The sequence below is a fragment of the Erpetoichthys calabaricus genome, chromosome 6 (assembly GCF_900747795.2).
Source record: "Erpetoichthys calabaricus chromosome 6, fErpCal1.3, whole genome shotgun sequence".
Taxonomy (NCBI): domain Eukaryota; kingdom Metazoa; phylum Chordata; class Cladistia; order Polypteriformes; family Polypteridae; genus Erpetoichthys; species Erpetoichthys calabaricus.
Genome location: NC_041399.2, coordinates 93115824 through 93130223, shown reverse-complemented (window position 1 = coordinate 93130223; position 14400 = coordinate 93115824).

Below are 14400 nucleotides of genomic sequence, written 5' to 3'. Positions count from 1 at the left end.
GATTCTATGTCTTTCATCTTCAGGTACTTTAGTAATAATTTTTGTGTCAGCTCCCGTTTGCAAAATCTGGGTATTGTGTTTGAGCCTGAACTGTCATTTCAAACTCAAGTAAATGCTATCTCAGAATCTGCTTATTCTCCTCTAAGGAACATTTTACGCTTCTGATAATACTTATTTTGGCAGAAATTCTTGTTTATGCTTTTATTTTTTCATGTGTGGGCTTCTATTATGCCCTGTACAGTGGTCTTACTAAGGGCTTGCATGTAAACGGTAGTTCAAAATTCAGCAGCTCATTTAAAATACAATTTAAAATCATAATGAATGACTTTTTAAACTCTATATGATGGTGTATTAACTACTAATCAGAATCAGAATTACTTGTATTTGCCAGTACTTAATCTAATGGGATTTTAACTAGGTTTTATACTGTACATTAAGTAACTCTGTTAACTTTTATACATTGAGTAACTTTGTAAACTTGGTATCTGTATATTAAGTACTGGCATATACATGTGATTCCAGTTCTGATTAGCTACTTAACAGTTTTAATTATTCCTATTATGCCAAGCAGCGCCCTCTGATCAGTGGATGCCCATTTTTTTCTGCTAAGCATAACCCTACACTAGGCTGATGCTCATTTTTTGTCCATTTCATTTTACAGGTATCAGCACTAGGAGCCCGTGCTTTTAACTATTTTGATCATTTCTGTTTTTCATTTGACAAATTAAACCTGTTAATTTGTTTACATCTAGACCAAAGACCTACTTACATGATTAAAACAAAACTGATCTCTCTGACCTGTTTATGGGTGTATTTATATCATTGTTTCTGCATATTTATCATGTTATTGTTTTCATATTCCTATTCTAATGTTAACATATTTAAAATTGTTCTTAGCTATAGTACCTCTATATTTATATCATTTTTATTAACTTGAATTTGGTTTCTACTCTATATGGTGTGTTTTATGTATTATCAGTGTAACATGTATTAGATGCTTTTGTGTAAAATGGGCACTTAATTTAAATCCTCAAATACCTGAGTATACACCAAAAGCTCAGACTCTCCTCATTCCCATAATGAAATGAGTGGATTAACAACAACACCAACAATAATAAGAATAATAATAAAGATTTTATTGTCATTGCACAACAGTACAATGAAACTGAGATGCCATTCCCGATGATATGTACTAGTGAGCAAAATAGATACTAACAAATAAACAACAATAATTATGCCACTAGGAATAAAATAAGATTGCTAGGAATAAAATAATACAGCTAAGAAATAAAAAATTATACACTATAGCTAAACAAATATAAAACAAGTTAGCAAATATATTCAGGTGCGTTTGATGACTGTGCAGATGCTGTAGCCCTCAATGGACTGAGTTCAATATTAGCAGGTTCTAGAAATTTTTCAGTCCATTTTAGGGCTTTGTGGGCCATAGCCTATCTCACCAGAATTGGTCAAAAGTCTGAAAAGAGGGTTGTACGGGACTCCAGTTTGTCACAGGGACCAGTCTCACTCACACATGTACATAAACACACACACACACACCACAATATAAGGTCAGGTCAGGTCAGGTAAGGTTGGGGAGCATGCACTGGCACAATGTGTTGCTGCACCCACCACACCACTAAACAACTCGGGATCCTGGTTGGCAACCCCCCAAGCAGACTCACGGTCCAGTCCCACCATCCAGAAATGACCATCTATCTGCCACAGCCAGGTGTTACATGGGCGTCCCCTTGGCCTGGTCCAGTCAGTTTGTAACGGCCGACCCCTTTTACCCAGCCGGCAGCTACACCTCCAAGACCAGTGGCCTGGATAATTAACTGAGAAAGAATCTACTATCAAGCCGTACTTCTTACCATTTGAACTTTTCCCCACAATCGACGGTGAAAAATATAAGCACACAAACAGGATGTAAAATTAAACAGATTATATGTATTAAGTAAAACAAGACGACATGCAAAAAATAGAAACATATATAAATACAAATATCCCTCCACCCCAGCAATAACAAAACACCACCAAATATATATAAATATATACAACAAAAACCCTCCCTTGTCCCTGTAACAAATAAACACACAACACGAAAACAACAATGAATGATAAACTGAAAATGAATGAGAATGTGAGTCCGGCAATAATGAAACTGTCCTGAAAGCGGATGACTGAATTAGTGATATTGAGTGGTTTGAATCTCCCCGGAAAAAATGGAACAGCCTCACCGTGAATCCTCGTGTGAATGGTGGATGATTAAGTCCTACCCCGGGGTCTTTCGTGGTGAGGTCTGTGAAATAAATCCGGCAGATGGAAAAACAAACTGGATTGGCAAGCGCGATGTGGACAATAACTGGTACCGTTGGTTCGTGGCCGTGAATGAAAAATCTCCTTCTCTCCTCTCTCCCTCCTTCTCCTCCTGCTGGCTTAAATAATCCTGTGACGGCTGTGATTGAATGATTGTAAACAGGTGTTTTCCAGGTTTGTGGCTGTGGTCTCCTTCCATCATCCGTCCCCTTTTTACGGGGACGGCATTAACTGATGCACATAAACAGTAAACGGGACAATGAAACGAGACGCACACAGAACTGACATTTAACACTATGTGGCCCCGCTACATTCCCCCCCCCCAACCTTGGACAAGGGAGGGCCGAAGTACGGCTTGAGATTGGCCACATGGATAGTGTCTATCTTGGAGTCAGTGCCGATACCCCTTTGAAACTGGAAATTAACGGGACCTGTTTGAGAAATGATTTTGGCTGGACCTAACCATTTAGGCGCTAGCTTGGCGGAGAACCTTTTGCTGGCATCCGAGAGATGGTGAGCTCTAATCCAGACCAAGTCACCCGGCTGAAAGTGCGCTTCCTTATGCCGGGCATTATATAACTTGGCATGTCTGGATGTCGAACTCACCAACCTCTGTTGGATTCTCCGCCGTAATTCCTCAATTTTGAATAAGTTATTGTAAGTGGTGGTTTCTGGATTAGGGGCTCTGGGAAGGAGTCGGTCAAACGGGCCCTTTAGCTGTCTGTCCAGCGCAACCAAAGCAGGCGTCTCACCTGTGGCCTCATGCACAGCAGTGTTCAGGGCAAACCGGAGCTCGGGGAGCCATTTATCCCAGTCCTGATGGCGTTCACCCACATAGGAGGCGATCATGTTCTTCAGGGTCCGGTTCACTCGCTCTGTCATGTTAACCTGGGGATGGTAAGTTGTTGTCAGGTTTTTCTTCACTCCCCAGGCTGTATAAAGTTCATCTAAGAGAGAGCTCGTGAACTGCGGACCCCGGTCTGAGATGATGTTCTTCGGCACCCCCCAGCGGGTGAAGATTTCGTTCTTCAGGGTGGAGCAGATCTTATTAGTTTTTGCGTCTGTTAATGCAAACAGCTCCACCCACTTTGAAAAATAATCAATCACCACCATCAGGACGGTCTTCCTCGAGCTGGTAACAGGAAAAGGCCCCATCAGGTCGACTCCCAAAGTCTCTCCCGGTCCATCCGCGATTGTCGATTGCAGCAATCCTGCCGGTTTACCAGGTGGGTTTTTGAGCTGCTGGCAGGTGATGCACTTCTTCACGTGGTGGCAAACGTCTTTCCGGACAGACGGCCACCACGCAACCCCCAGGATCTTTAATAAAGTCTTTGTCCTTCCAAGGTGACCACCTAAAGGACTGTCGTGATAGTTATTTAAAAAGTCGGGGATGAGCCCTTCCGGGACGACTAGTTGGTGTTGCAGACCCCCAAGGGAGGATGGAGTGGTCCTGTACAGAACCCCCTGGAGGTCCACGAAGTGTACCCGGTCGGTACGCTGCTGTTCCAGTCCCTCCCTGATGCTCTGGCAGAATGGACTGGTGGCTTGTGCTTGAGCCAGGTCTTCCAGGCTTCTTGGCAGAGGGAGGATCATTTTCTTTGCCTCTGCCAAACACACCATCCCCGGTGGCTCCGACACCATGGACAGAGCATCAGGCACAATATTGCCACAGCCCTTCCGATAGGTCACCTTGAAAGTGAAGTTCTGGAGGTGTAACACCCACCTGGTTAGACGGGAGGAGGTCTTCGGGTGATTAAATACCCAGGTCAGAACGTGATGGTCGGTGTACACTTCAAATTCAACCCCCTCCAGATAGTGTCTCCATTTTTCCACAGCCCACACGACAGCCAAACACTCTTTTTCGGCTGTCGAATAATTGAGCTCGGCGCCGTGCAAGGCTCGAGAGGCGTAAGCGATGACGTGTTCAGCCTGGTGGATTTTCTGAGTGAGCACGGCGCCAAGCCCCAGATTGCTGGCATCTGTTTGTACCTGGAAAGTGAGCTGTAGATCTGGCTGGGCCAGAACGGGCGGCTCTTGAAGGTGGCTCTTTAGTTGCTCGACCGCGTCCTGGCACTCTGCTGTCCACTCCCACGGGACATCTTTTTTTCTTAGTTTGTTCAAGGGAGCCGCTATATCAGCCATCCGGGGAATGAACTTGTGATACCACCCCACTAACCCAAGGAAACGTTGCAAAGATTTCAAATCCGTGGGCGTGGGGTAGTCTCGGATGGCTAAGGTCTTCTCGGGGTCTACAGCGACCCCCTCAGATGAAAGAATGTGCCCGAGGAAGCGTATGTGGGGTTGAATGAAGGTACACTTCTTCGTGTTCAGCGTAAGGTGCGCTTGATGTAATCGTTGGAAGATGGTGTCCAGGTCCTGAAGATGTTGTTTAATAGAAGGGGAGTAAATAATGACGTCATCGATGTATACAAAGCAGATCTTGCCTATCAACCCCTTCAGGACTTGCTCCATGAGCCGCTGGAAGGTGGCCCCAGCATTTTTAAGCCCAAAAGGCATGACTGTGAACTGGAACAAGCCTTCAGGGGTGATGACTGCCGTCTTCTTCCTACTCCCCTCGTCCATCGGCACCTGCCAATAGCCACTGCGGAGGTCTAGTGTGCTGAAAACTGCAGCTCCATGCAGCGACTCCAGAATCTCATGAACCAGGGGCATGGGATATGCGTCCAGGCTCGTCTTCCCGTTAACCCCCCTGTAGTCCACGCAGAAACGATAGGTGTCATCTGTCTTCTTTACGAGGACCACAGGGGACGCCCAGGAGGAGGAAGATGGTTCGATTATTCCCTCGGCGAGCATTTGATCAAGATGTTCTTTAATTATGGCTTTTTTTAGTGGAGAAACGCGGTAGGCTCGGTGCCTTATTGGAGCTTCGTCCGAGGTGTGGATCACGTGGGTAACTCCACGGGCGACTCCTAATTTCTCAGTCCACACCTCGGCCCACTTCTTCAGCACCGGCCTTACCTCTTCGGGCTGTTCCTCCACAGGGGCTGCCGCCGAGGTGCTTACGTCACTCCTCACTGCCGCGTAGAAGCCAATGAATTCCGAGCCCAGATCTTCTTTGGATTTATGAATGAAGTCGAATACCCCTTCCCCTGGCACCGTATACCCCCTGGGACTGAGATGGATGGTCATCCTCATGGTGGTTAAAGAGTCCAGCCCAAGGAGTAACGGGACGGACAGGTGCCGGTCATCCAGGACATACGTATCCATCTCCCAGGTGGTGGAAAGTACACTGTACCTCAAGGGGACTTTGCCCAGGGCTCTGTGTTCACTCCCATCTGCCAATACAAATCGGACAGACGGGGCAGATGTTAAGTTGTCTGTCGGTCGGCTAATCTTCTTCCACATGCTTGAGCGGATTAAGGTGTGATGGCTCCCTGTATCCACCACCGCATCTACCTGCCACCCCCGCAGCTTCACTGGGACGATCAGGAGGGATGTACTCGCTTGCATGATGGCGAGATCGGCTTCCGACCGGCAAGGTTTGGCTCGCTGGGGTTTTAGGGGCTGGGTTTCTCGTGTACTGGCTTGTACTTTATTCCAGTACGTTTTTGAGTTTCCCCAGTCCCGTTCCACTTGCGAGCCCACCTTCACCAGGTCTTCCACCGACCCCACAACCCCCCTGAGACCCCCAGCTAACCGCGGGTTACAGGCATTAAGAATGCGGCGGACCACCTCTTCTTCAGACATAGCCGGCCGCCACTTCAAACACAAAGCCCGATATTCATAGGCGAAGTCCCGGATGGATTGCGAAGGCAGTTGCACCATGGATCGCAGCTTGTCCTCCAGTTCAGATTCATAGTCTTCCGGAAGAAAAGCCGCGAGGAAAGATCGTCGAAAGGATCCCCAGTCTTTAATGTTCTTCTTGGCCGTCAGCCACCAGCTCCGCACCGGCCCCGAGAGGGATGCCCCTATCACCCCCATAAGCTCTTCTGGGGTTAAAGGGTTAACAGCCAGGTACGCCTCCCCTTCTTCCACAAAGTTGAGGACATCATCGATGTTATAAGGGGGCCCCCAACTTGGGAAAGGAAAGGCGCACCCCAGGAACAGAGGGCCGATTGATGTATTCACCCCCCCCACGAGACCCGTACGGCGTTGAATGACGGGGTGACTGACGTAACGTCTGGAGACTCCTTCGGACCTCCCCCTGAAGAGTTTCTTGCCAGCGTTGATCCCGCCTCTGGAGGCACAACACGATTTCCCGCCCCAGGAGTTGAACTTGCTCATTGAGGTATTCTTTTACTTCCTCCTGGGAGCTGCTGATGCGAGCCCGCAAGGCATCTTCGCGCCCAAGCGCACTTTCAGCAACCTCGCGGACTTTCTCATCCAGCCGGGTTAGTTGTTGCGCCAGATCTTCCCACGGAGGCGAGACATCCTCCAGGCATTCCTCCTCAGGTCCATGGTGATCTTCGAGGTACAGCGACTGCAACGAATCCACCACCTCCTGCACCGCTGAACACGCTCTGACCGTGATGTGCCGCGCCCCGGCTACTCCATCATCACACCGCGGCGAAGCAATGGTGTCATCCTGCTCGGCACGCACTATAGACATATTAATAGGGGAATTGTTTAAAGGCAGACAGCGATAGATATTTATTTAGATTTCCTCAGAGAGGGCACCACTTTATGTAACGGCCGACCCCTTTTACCCAGCCGGCAGCTACACCTCCAAGACCAGTGGCCTGGATAATTAACTGAGAAAGAATCTACTATCAAGCCGTACTTCTTACCATTTGAACTTTTCCCCACAATCGACGGTGAAAAATATAAGCACACAAACAGGATGTAAAATTAAACAGATTATATGTATTAAGTAAAACAAGACGACATGCAAAAAATAGAAACATATATAAATACAAATATCCCTCCACCCCAGCAATAACAAAACACCACCAAATATATATAAATATATACAACAAAAACCCTCCCTTGTCCCTGTAACAAATAAACACACAACACGAAAACAACAATGAATGATAAACTGAAAATGAATGAGAATGTGAGTCCGGCAATAATGAAACTGTCCTGAAAGCGGATGACTGAATTAGTGATATTGAGTGGTTTGAATCTCCCCGGAAAAAATGGAACAGCCTCACCGTGAATCCTCGTGTGAATGGTGGATGATTAAGTCCTACCCCGGGGTCTTTCGTGGTGAGGTCCGTGAAATAAATCCGGTAGATGGAAAAACAAACTGGATTGGCAAGCGCGATGTGGACAATAACTGGTACCATTGGTTCGTGGCCGTGAATGAAAAATCTCCTTCTCTCCTCTCTCCCTCCTTCTCCTCCTGCTGGCTTAAATAATCCTGTGACGGCTGTGATTGAATGATTGTAAACAGGTGTTTTCCAGGTTTGTGGCTGTGGTCTCCTTCCATCATCCGTCCCCTTTTTACGGGGACGGCATTAACTGATGCACATAAACAGTAAACGGGACAATGAAACGAGACGCACACAGAACTGACATTTAACACTATGTGGCCCCGCTACAAGTTGGGTCCTCAGCAAAGAGGATCCTGCTAGCTGGATCACCCTCAGGGAATCGCGCCACATGGCAGTAACTGACGCTTTCTCACAATGCAGGTAATGTGCCTCATTTGGGGCTCTGTGAGCAACCTCTCATTCAACACAAAGTCAAACCAGTGGTACCCAAATATCCTCCAAAGAGACACAGTACCAAAGGAGTCCAATCTTTGTCTCAGGTCACTGGATAGCGTCCATGTCTTGCAACCATACAGCAAGACAGAAAGTCCCAGGACTCTAAAGATTTGGACTTTCGTCCTTTTGCATAGATATCGGGACCACCACACACCCCTTTTCAGTGACCCCATGACCCCCCATACTCTCCCAATCCATCTAACTGACTTCATAGGAAGAGTCACCAGAGACATGAATGTCACTGCTGTGGTAAGTAAACCTCTCGACAAGGTTGACACTCTCCACAGACAGACACACTGCTGATGGCTGTGCCTAAGAGTTAATTAAAGGCCTGGATCTTATTTTTAATCTAGGACACTTGCAAGCCCAGAAACTCAGACTCCTTGCTCAGTCTCTCGAGAGCCCCAATCAGATCCTCCATTGACTCCACGAAGATCACAGCATCGTCAGTAAAGTCAAGATCAGTGAATCTTTATTCCCCAACAGGTGCCCCAAAGCCACTGGACCCCATGACCTTGCCCAACACCCAGTTCTTACAAGCATTGAACAGAGTAGGAGCAAGAACACACCCATGATGAACCCCAGAATCAACTGGGAACAGCGGAGAGGTTCTGCCTCCACTCTGCACAGCACTCACAGTACCAGTGTACAGGCCAGTCATGATATCCATCAACCATGAGTGGATCCTGCGAAATCTCAGGATGTCCCACAGGGCAACTTAATCAACTGAGTCGAACGCCTTATGAAAATCGACAAAGGCTACAAAGAAACTCTGCTGATATTTACGTTTGCACTCCATGAGAACCCTCAGTGCCAGTATGCGATTGATGGTAGAATTCTTAGGCATAAAACTAGACTGCTCCGGACACTGATAGGTGAGCATGTGATCATGGATCCTATTGAGAATGGCCTTAGCAAGGACCTTAACCTGGCACCGAGAGCAAAGTTGTCCCTCTGTAGTTGCCGCAATCCAGGCAATCACCCTTTCCTTTCCAGATTGGGACGACAAGTCCCGTTTTCCAGTCAGTTGGGATGACGTCTGTCTCCCGAATGGAAGCAAAGATTACTGGCAATACCAGGAGGGCAGCCTTGCCAGCAACCTGAAGAAGTTCTCCCCAGATACCACAGATCTGCGCAGCCCTCAGCTGGTTCACCACCTGTTCAATCTCAGTGAGATTGGGTGGTTCTCAGCTAATTAGAGGATCAGCCTGAAGAACCATGGACCCAGAGATACGTATCCAACATCCTAGCTGGGGGATCAGCTTTAGAACAGCTGCTCAACGTAGCCAGCCCAGTGAGTCACAACTGCAGTGTCATCCGTAAGGACTGTTCCATCAGCTGCCCTGACTGCGATACTCCAAAGAACAGATTCGGATGTGCATAATGCTTCAGTTCCTCTGTAAGCAGGAGGTGGATCACTTGCTCACACATTCCTCTAACAAATGTCTCCATATCTGCCCTCAGAGTCCTCGCATCTGTCCTTCTCAGTTCCTGGTACAGACCTGAGTTGCCATCAAGCCGTATGCTGTGACTCCTCTCGATCCAGAGTGTCCTGCAAAATGAAACACCTCCTTCTGAGAACACTGGTAATACCAACACAATCCTCAACAACCTTCAGGGTCTTGTCACAGATGGTCTCCCAAATCACATTATGCTTGTTGAAAGGAGTGACATTGGACACCATCAAAAGGAGCCGATCTGCTACAGCAACAGCTACTCCCTGAGTGTGACAGCCATCAGACCAATAAGAAGTGTACCCACCTACAGAGATCTGTCCAGTCCCTAGTCTGCGCACCTCAGAGAGTGGCGCCACTGAAATCCGGAGTTTACAAAGTTCCTCCGACAGCAGTGGAAGATGATCATTATGCCAGACAGTCCACGCGTATACCCGGATGGGCCGCCTCAAATTGGGACCTGAGAGCTGCCGTGCACCTCTGCACCACATCCAGTTCTGATCCCCAACACGCCTGACCCCATTGGCTATCCGACGTGTTTGACTGTTCTGGAGATAGGGGGCCCCTAGGGCTTTCCCCCATCCCTTTCATAATGTGAGCAGCCATCCGCAGCAATGCTACCCCTGCGGAGAGCAGAAAGGAGTCTTGTATGTCATCTCAGAGTTGTGTGAAGTTTTTTACAGTGGCTGGAGTGCCAATCCTGCCAGTGAACCCCATGATTTCCCTGCAAGTTGCAGGACTGCTTGCAGGGCCAGATGCAGTTTAACATCATACACAGGACCAATATAAGCTAAAAAAAAAAAAAAAACTTCTATAATTAATTCTTTCCTTGCTTCAGCATTTCAATTATGATAAATATTACGGAACAACAGAAGTGAAAGACAACATTTATTACAGCAAGTGACCATTATGAATATCAGGTGAATGGGACACTCTGATTGTAAAAAATTACAAGGTGACTAGTTTTTAAAATTCACCAACCTGGACACTTGTGTAGCATGTATGCATAAAGCCCATCCTAATGTGTTTAATTCCTGCTTTATCTTATCATCAGGGCATGAGGAAAAAAAAAAACACACTTCCACCAATAAGCACACATGATTCCATACAGTGCGTTAAGTGTATACAGTACTCTGTTTTTGTCTGGTTTTAGTTCCTTGCCGCAATGCTGTTTAAATTTAACACAAGTTCTTAATAAACCTTTACCACTTTAGACCATGATATTATACACAGATTGCATCGAAGAAGGAGGGGAGTAGTGGGTTGGGATATGGTGGAATATGTTGGGGTCCCCATGGAGTTTCAGATTCTCTGTTCCAAATATATTGTGTGGATATTTGTTTTGGTGAAACAATATTTTATTAGGTGGGCAACCTGTTAGAACCAGGATGTTTTGATATTGTTTAGTTATTTATCAGGTCGTATAGCCTGAAATCAGAACTGTTGCTGTCGCCTTGACCTCTGATAATTCTAGTAAATTATGCTGACAGTGAAATAGTGAATCATTGTAATCTTCAGATAATGGTGCTGTAAAGATGGTTTAGTGTAAGGTTAATACTAAGTAAATGTTTATCTACTCTTGTCCATAATGTCACAGGGTAAATTATTCATGGCCAGATAACCTTTGTTCTCCTTGCTTGCATTTTATACTTTGATAGTTAGAAAACTCATATAACTTACCTGTTATAACTTAAAGCATCAGGGGGACTGAGGTGCTCATGCACTTGTTTTCTTTAACTTGTGCTCAAGCTGCTGGAAGAAACAATTCGCTGATATGGAGGTTTGCGTGTATGCCTCGTTGGGCTTGCCAGTGGAGGATTGCATTCCCACACATGCTCAACCAGCCTTTGACAGTGTGTAACTTCCTACCCACACATGCAGTCTGCTGGTATTTTATTAACTTGTATTGGAGATCTGTTCGCTGTCAGTAACAGCTATCAGAGGTTAAAAAGAGGAATCACTGCCAAGGTAAAATTGAAACAGTAAACTAATTTGTTGTTGAAGTTGCACAGAATGTTTCTTTGCTTTAAGACTGACAAGTCTGCAGATTCGTCAATGTTTTCCAGAGGGAGGTTTGTATAGCTTGAGCTGTTCAAGGTATCTCCAAGAAAGTTGAACTGTCTTGACAAATTTCCTTGAATAATTGTTCCATATTTTGATAAAATTTGTCCACGGGGAGCTGAGTTGTTTTGTGTGGACAGACAGATAGACAGACAGACAAACAAGCACACAGACAGACATGGCTAATGCAATATGTGCTTCACACATAATATGCGAACCTGGACCAATTAGTTAATGGATTTTCCATCCTGTTGAAACCTTCTTCCACTGACCAGTCTTTCCACATGATCCTTTCTACATCAACAACTCCTAGCACATCAAGTGGAATGGCCAGTGATGAGTCCACCTTTGACCAGAATTGTGGGCTGTCCATAACTGAAGACCAAGCAATCAGAAACATGAGGAACTCTTACACAGGAAAACTTTGTGGTGTCTTCTCTCACTTGTTCTGCCTGTCCCAAAGGCTTCAGAAAGTGCCCCTGCTGTGGAAAACATCCTGCATTGTTCCTGTTCCAAAGAAGGCAGGCACCTCTTCACCTAATGACTACAGACCAGTTACACTTATGTCTCACATCATGAAGACCATTGAGAGACTGGTCCTGGACTATATGAGTTAGTTTGTGATAGACCACCTGGACCTACTGCAATTTGCCTACTGAACAAAGATTGGAGTGGAGGACGCAATTATCTATCTGCTCCACAAGAATTATTCTAACCAGGACAAAGGTAGCAGCACCATGAGGATTATGTTTTTTCATTTCTCTAGTGCCTTTAGTACCATCCAGCCATCTCTGATAAGGGGTAAGCTCAGAGATATACAGTTGGATGAGCCTATGGTGTCCTGGATAATGAACTAACTTTTGGACATACCACAGTTTGTGAGACTCAAGGAATGTATTTCTGATATGGATGTGAGGCAACACTGGAGCACCTGAGTGTATATATATATACAGTGATCCCTCGCTATATCGCGCTTCGCCTTTCACGGCTTCACTGTATCGCGGATTTTATATGTAAGCATATTTAAATATATATCGCGGATTTTTTGCTGGTTCGCGGATTTCTGAGGACAATGGGTCTTTTAATTTCTGGTACATGCTTCCTCAGTTGGTTTGCCCAGTTGATTTCATACAAGGGACGTTATTGGCAGATGGCTGAGAAGCTACCCAACTTACTTTTCTCTGTCTCTCTTGCGCTGACTTTCTCTGATCCTGACGTAGGGGGTGTGAGCAGGGGGGCTGTTCGCACACCTAGACGATACGGACGCTCGTCTAAAAATGCTGAAAGATTATCTTCACGTTGCTACCTTCTGTGTGCAGCTGCTTCGTGAAGCGACATGCTGCACGGTGCTTCACATACTTAAAAGCTCAAAGGGCACGTATTGATTTTTCACTGTTTTGTTTCTCTCTCTCTCTCTCTCTCTCTCTCTCTCTCTCTCTCACCCTGCTCCTGACGGAGGGGGTGTGAGCTGCCGCCTTCAACAGCTTTGTACCGGCGGTGCTTCGCATACTTAAAAGCCAAACAGCCCTATTGATTTGTTTGCTTTCCTCTCTGTTTCTGACAGCCTGTGCTCCTGACGCGCACTCCTTTGAAGAGGAAGATATGTTTGCATTCTTTTAATTGTGAGACAGAACTGTCATCTCTGTCTTGTCATGGAGCACAGTTTAAACTTTTGAAAAAGAGACAAATGTTTGTTTGCAGTGTTTGAATAACGTTCCTGTCTCTCTACAACCTCCTGTGTTTCTGCGCAAATCTGTGACCCAAGCATGACAATATAAAAATAACCATATAAACATATGGTTTCTACTTCGCGGATTTTCTTATTTCACAGGTGGCTCTGGAACGCAACCCCCGCGATGGAGGAGGGATTACTGTATTGTAGAATATGACCTGGACACAGACAGGCGGACACCATAGGTACAAAACCACACACACATTTATTGAACATATTTACAGTGAAACAGCACACAACCCAGTACTCCCATACTTTCACCCCCACAAAGTCCAGGCCTCTCAACAATGCCTCTCTTTAGGTCTGCCTCCACTCCTCTCCTCTCCTCCCGAGCTCTGTCCTTCTTCCTCCCAACTCCAGCCATCAAATGGAGGGAGGCGGCCCCTTTTATATCCACCCGGACGTGCTCCAGGTGCCTTCCAATGAGCACCTGCCGGCACTCCCTGGTGTGGCAGAAGTGCCGGTTGAGCACTCGGAAGCACTCCGGGTGTCCCTGGTCTTCTTCCCCCCAGCACTTCCAGGTGAGGCAGAAGTGCTGAGGGCCAGGGCTCCTCAGGCATTTGGGCGCCCCCTGGCGGTGACCACGAGTCCTCATAGGGTTTAGCTTCCAAGCTCCTTTCCCGTAGTCCCGATAGCCACCAGGGCGGTCCTCCCCTCGTGGTCTGGAGGAGGCATAATCCCTCCTCCGGTCCTTCCGGGCATCCTGGCTGGGTACCACGCCCAGCCGCTCGCCACAACATATATAGAGGGTGTACCAGCCACTCAACCCAACACAGACAGACACAGGAGGCACACTTATAAAAACGCAAGCTTTTTATTTTGTTTCTTTACTTGTGGGCAACGCCTTCCTTATTCCCACAAGTACAGCACAGTACCACTAAGGACAAGCATAATACACCTAACACAATACTTTTTTTTACTCTTTTCTTCTCTCTCTCTCTCTCTCTTCCTATTCTCCTCCACTCCTTCTTGGCAAGCTTCGTCTCCCTTCTCCCAACTCTGGTTAACCGAGTAGTCTCTGTTGGCACATTATATAAGTCACCTGTAAGTGCTCCAGGTGCTCATTGCCCCATTTCCGGCAGCACTTCTGGGAGTGGCAGAAGAACCGTCAACATTGGCTCTGGACCAGCTGCAGCGCCCCCGGGAGGTGCCCCCAGATCCC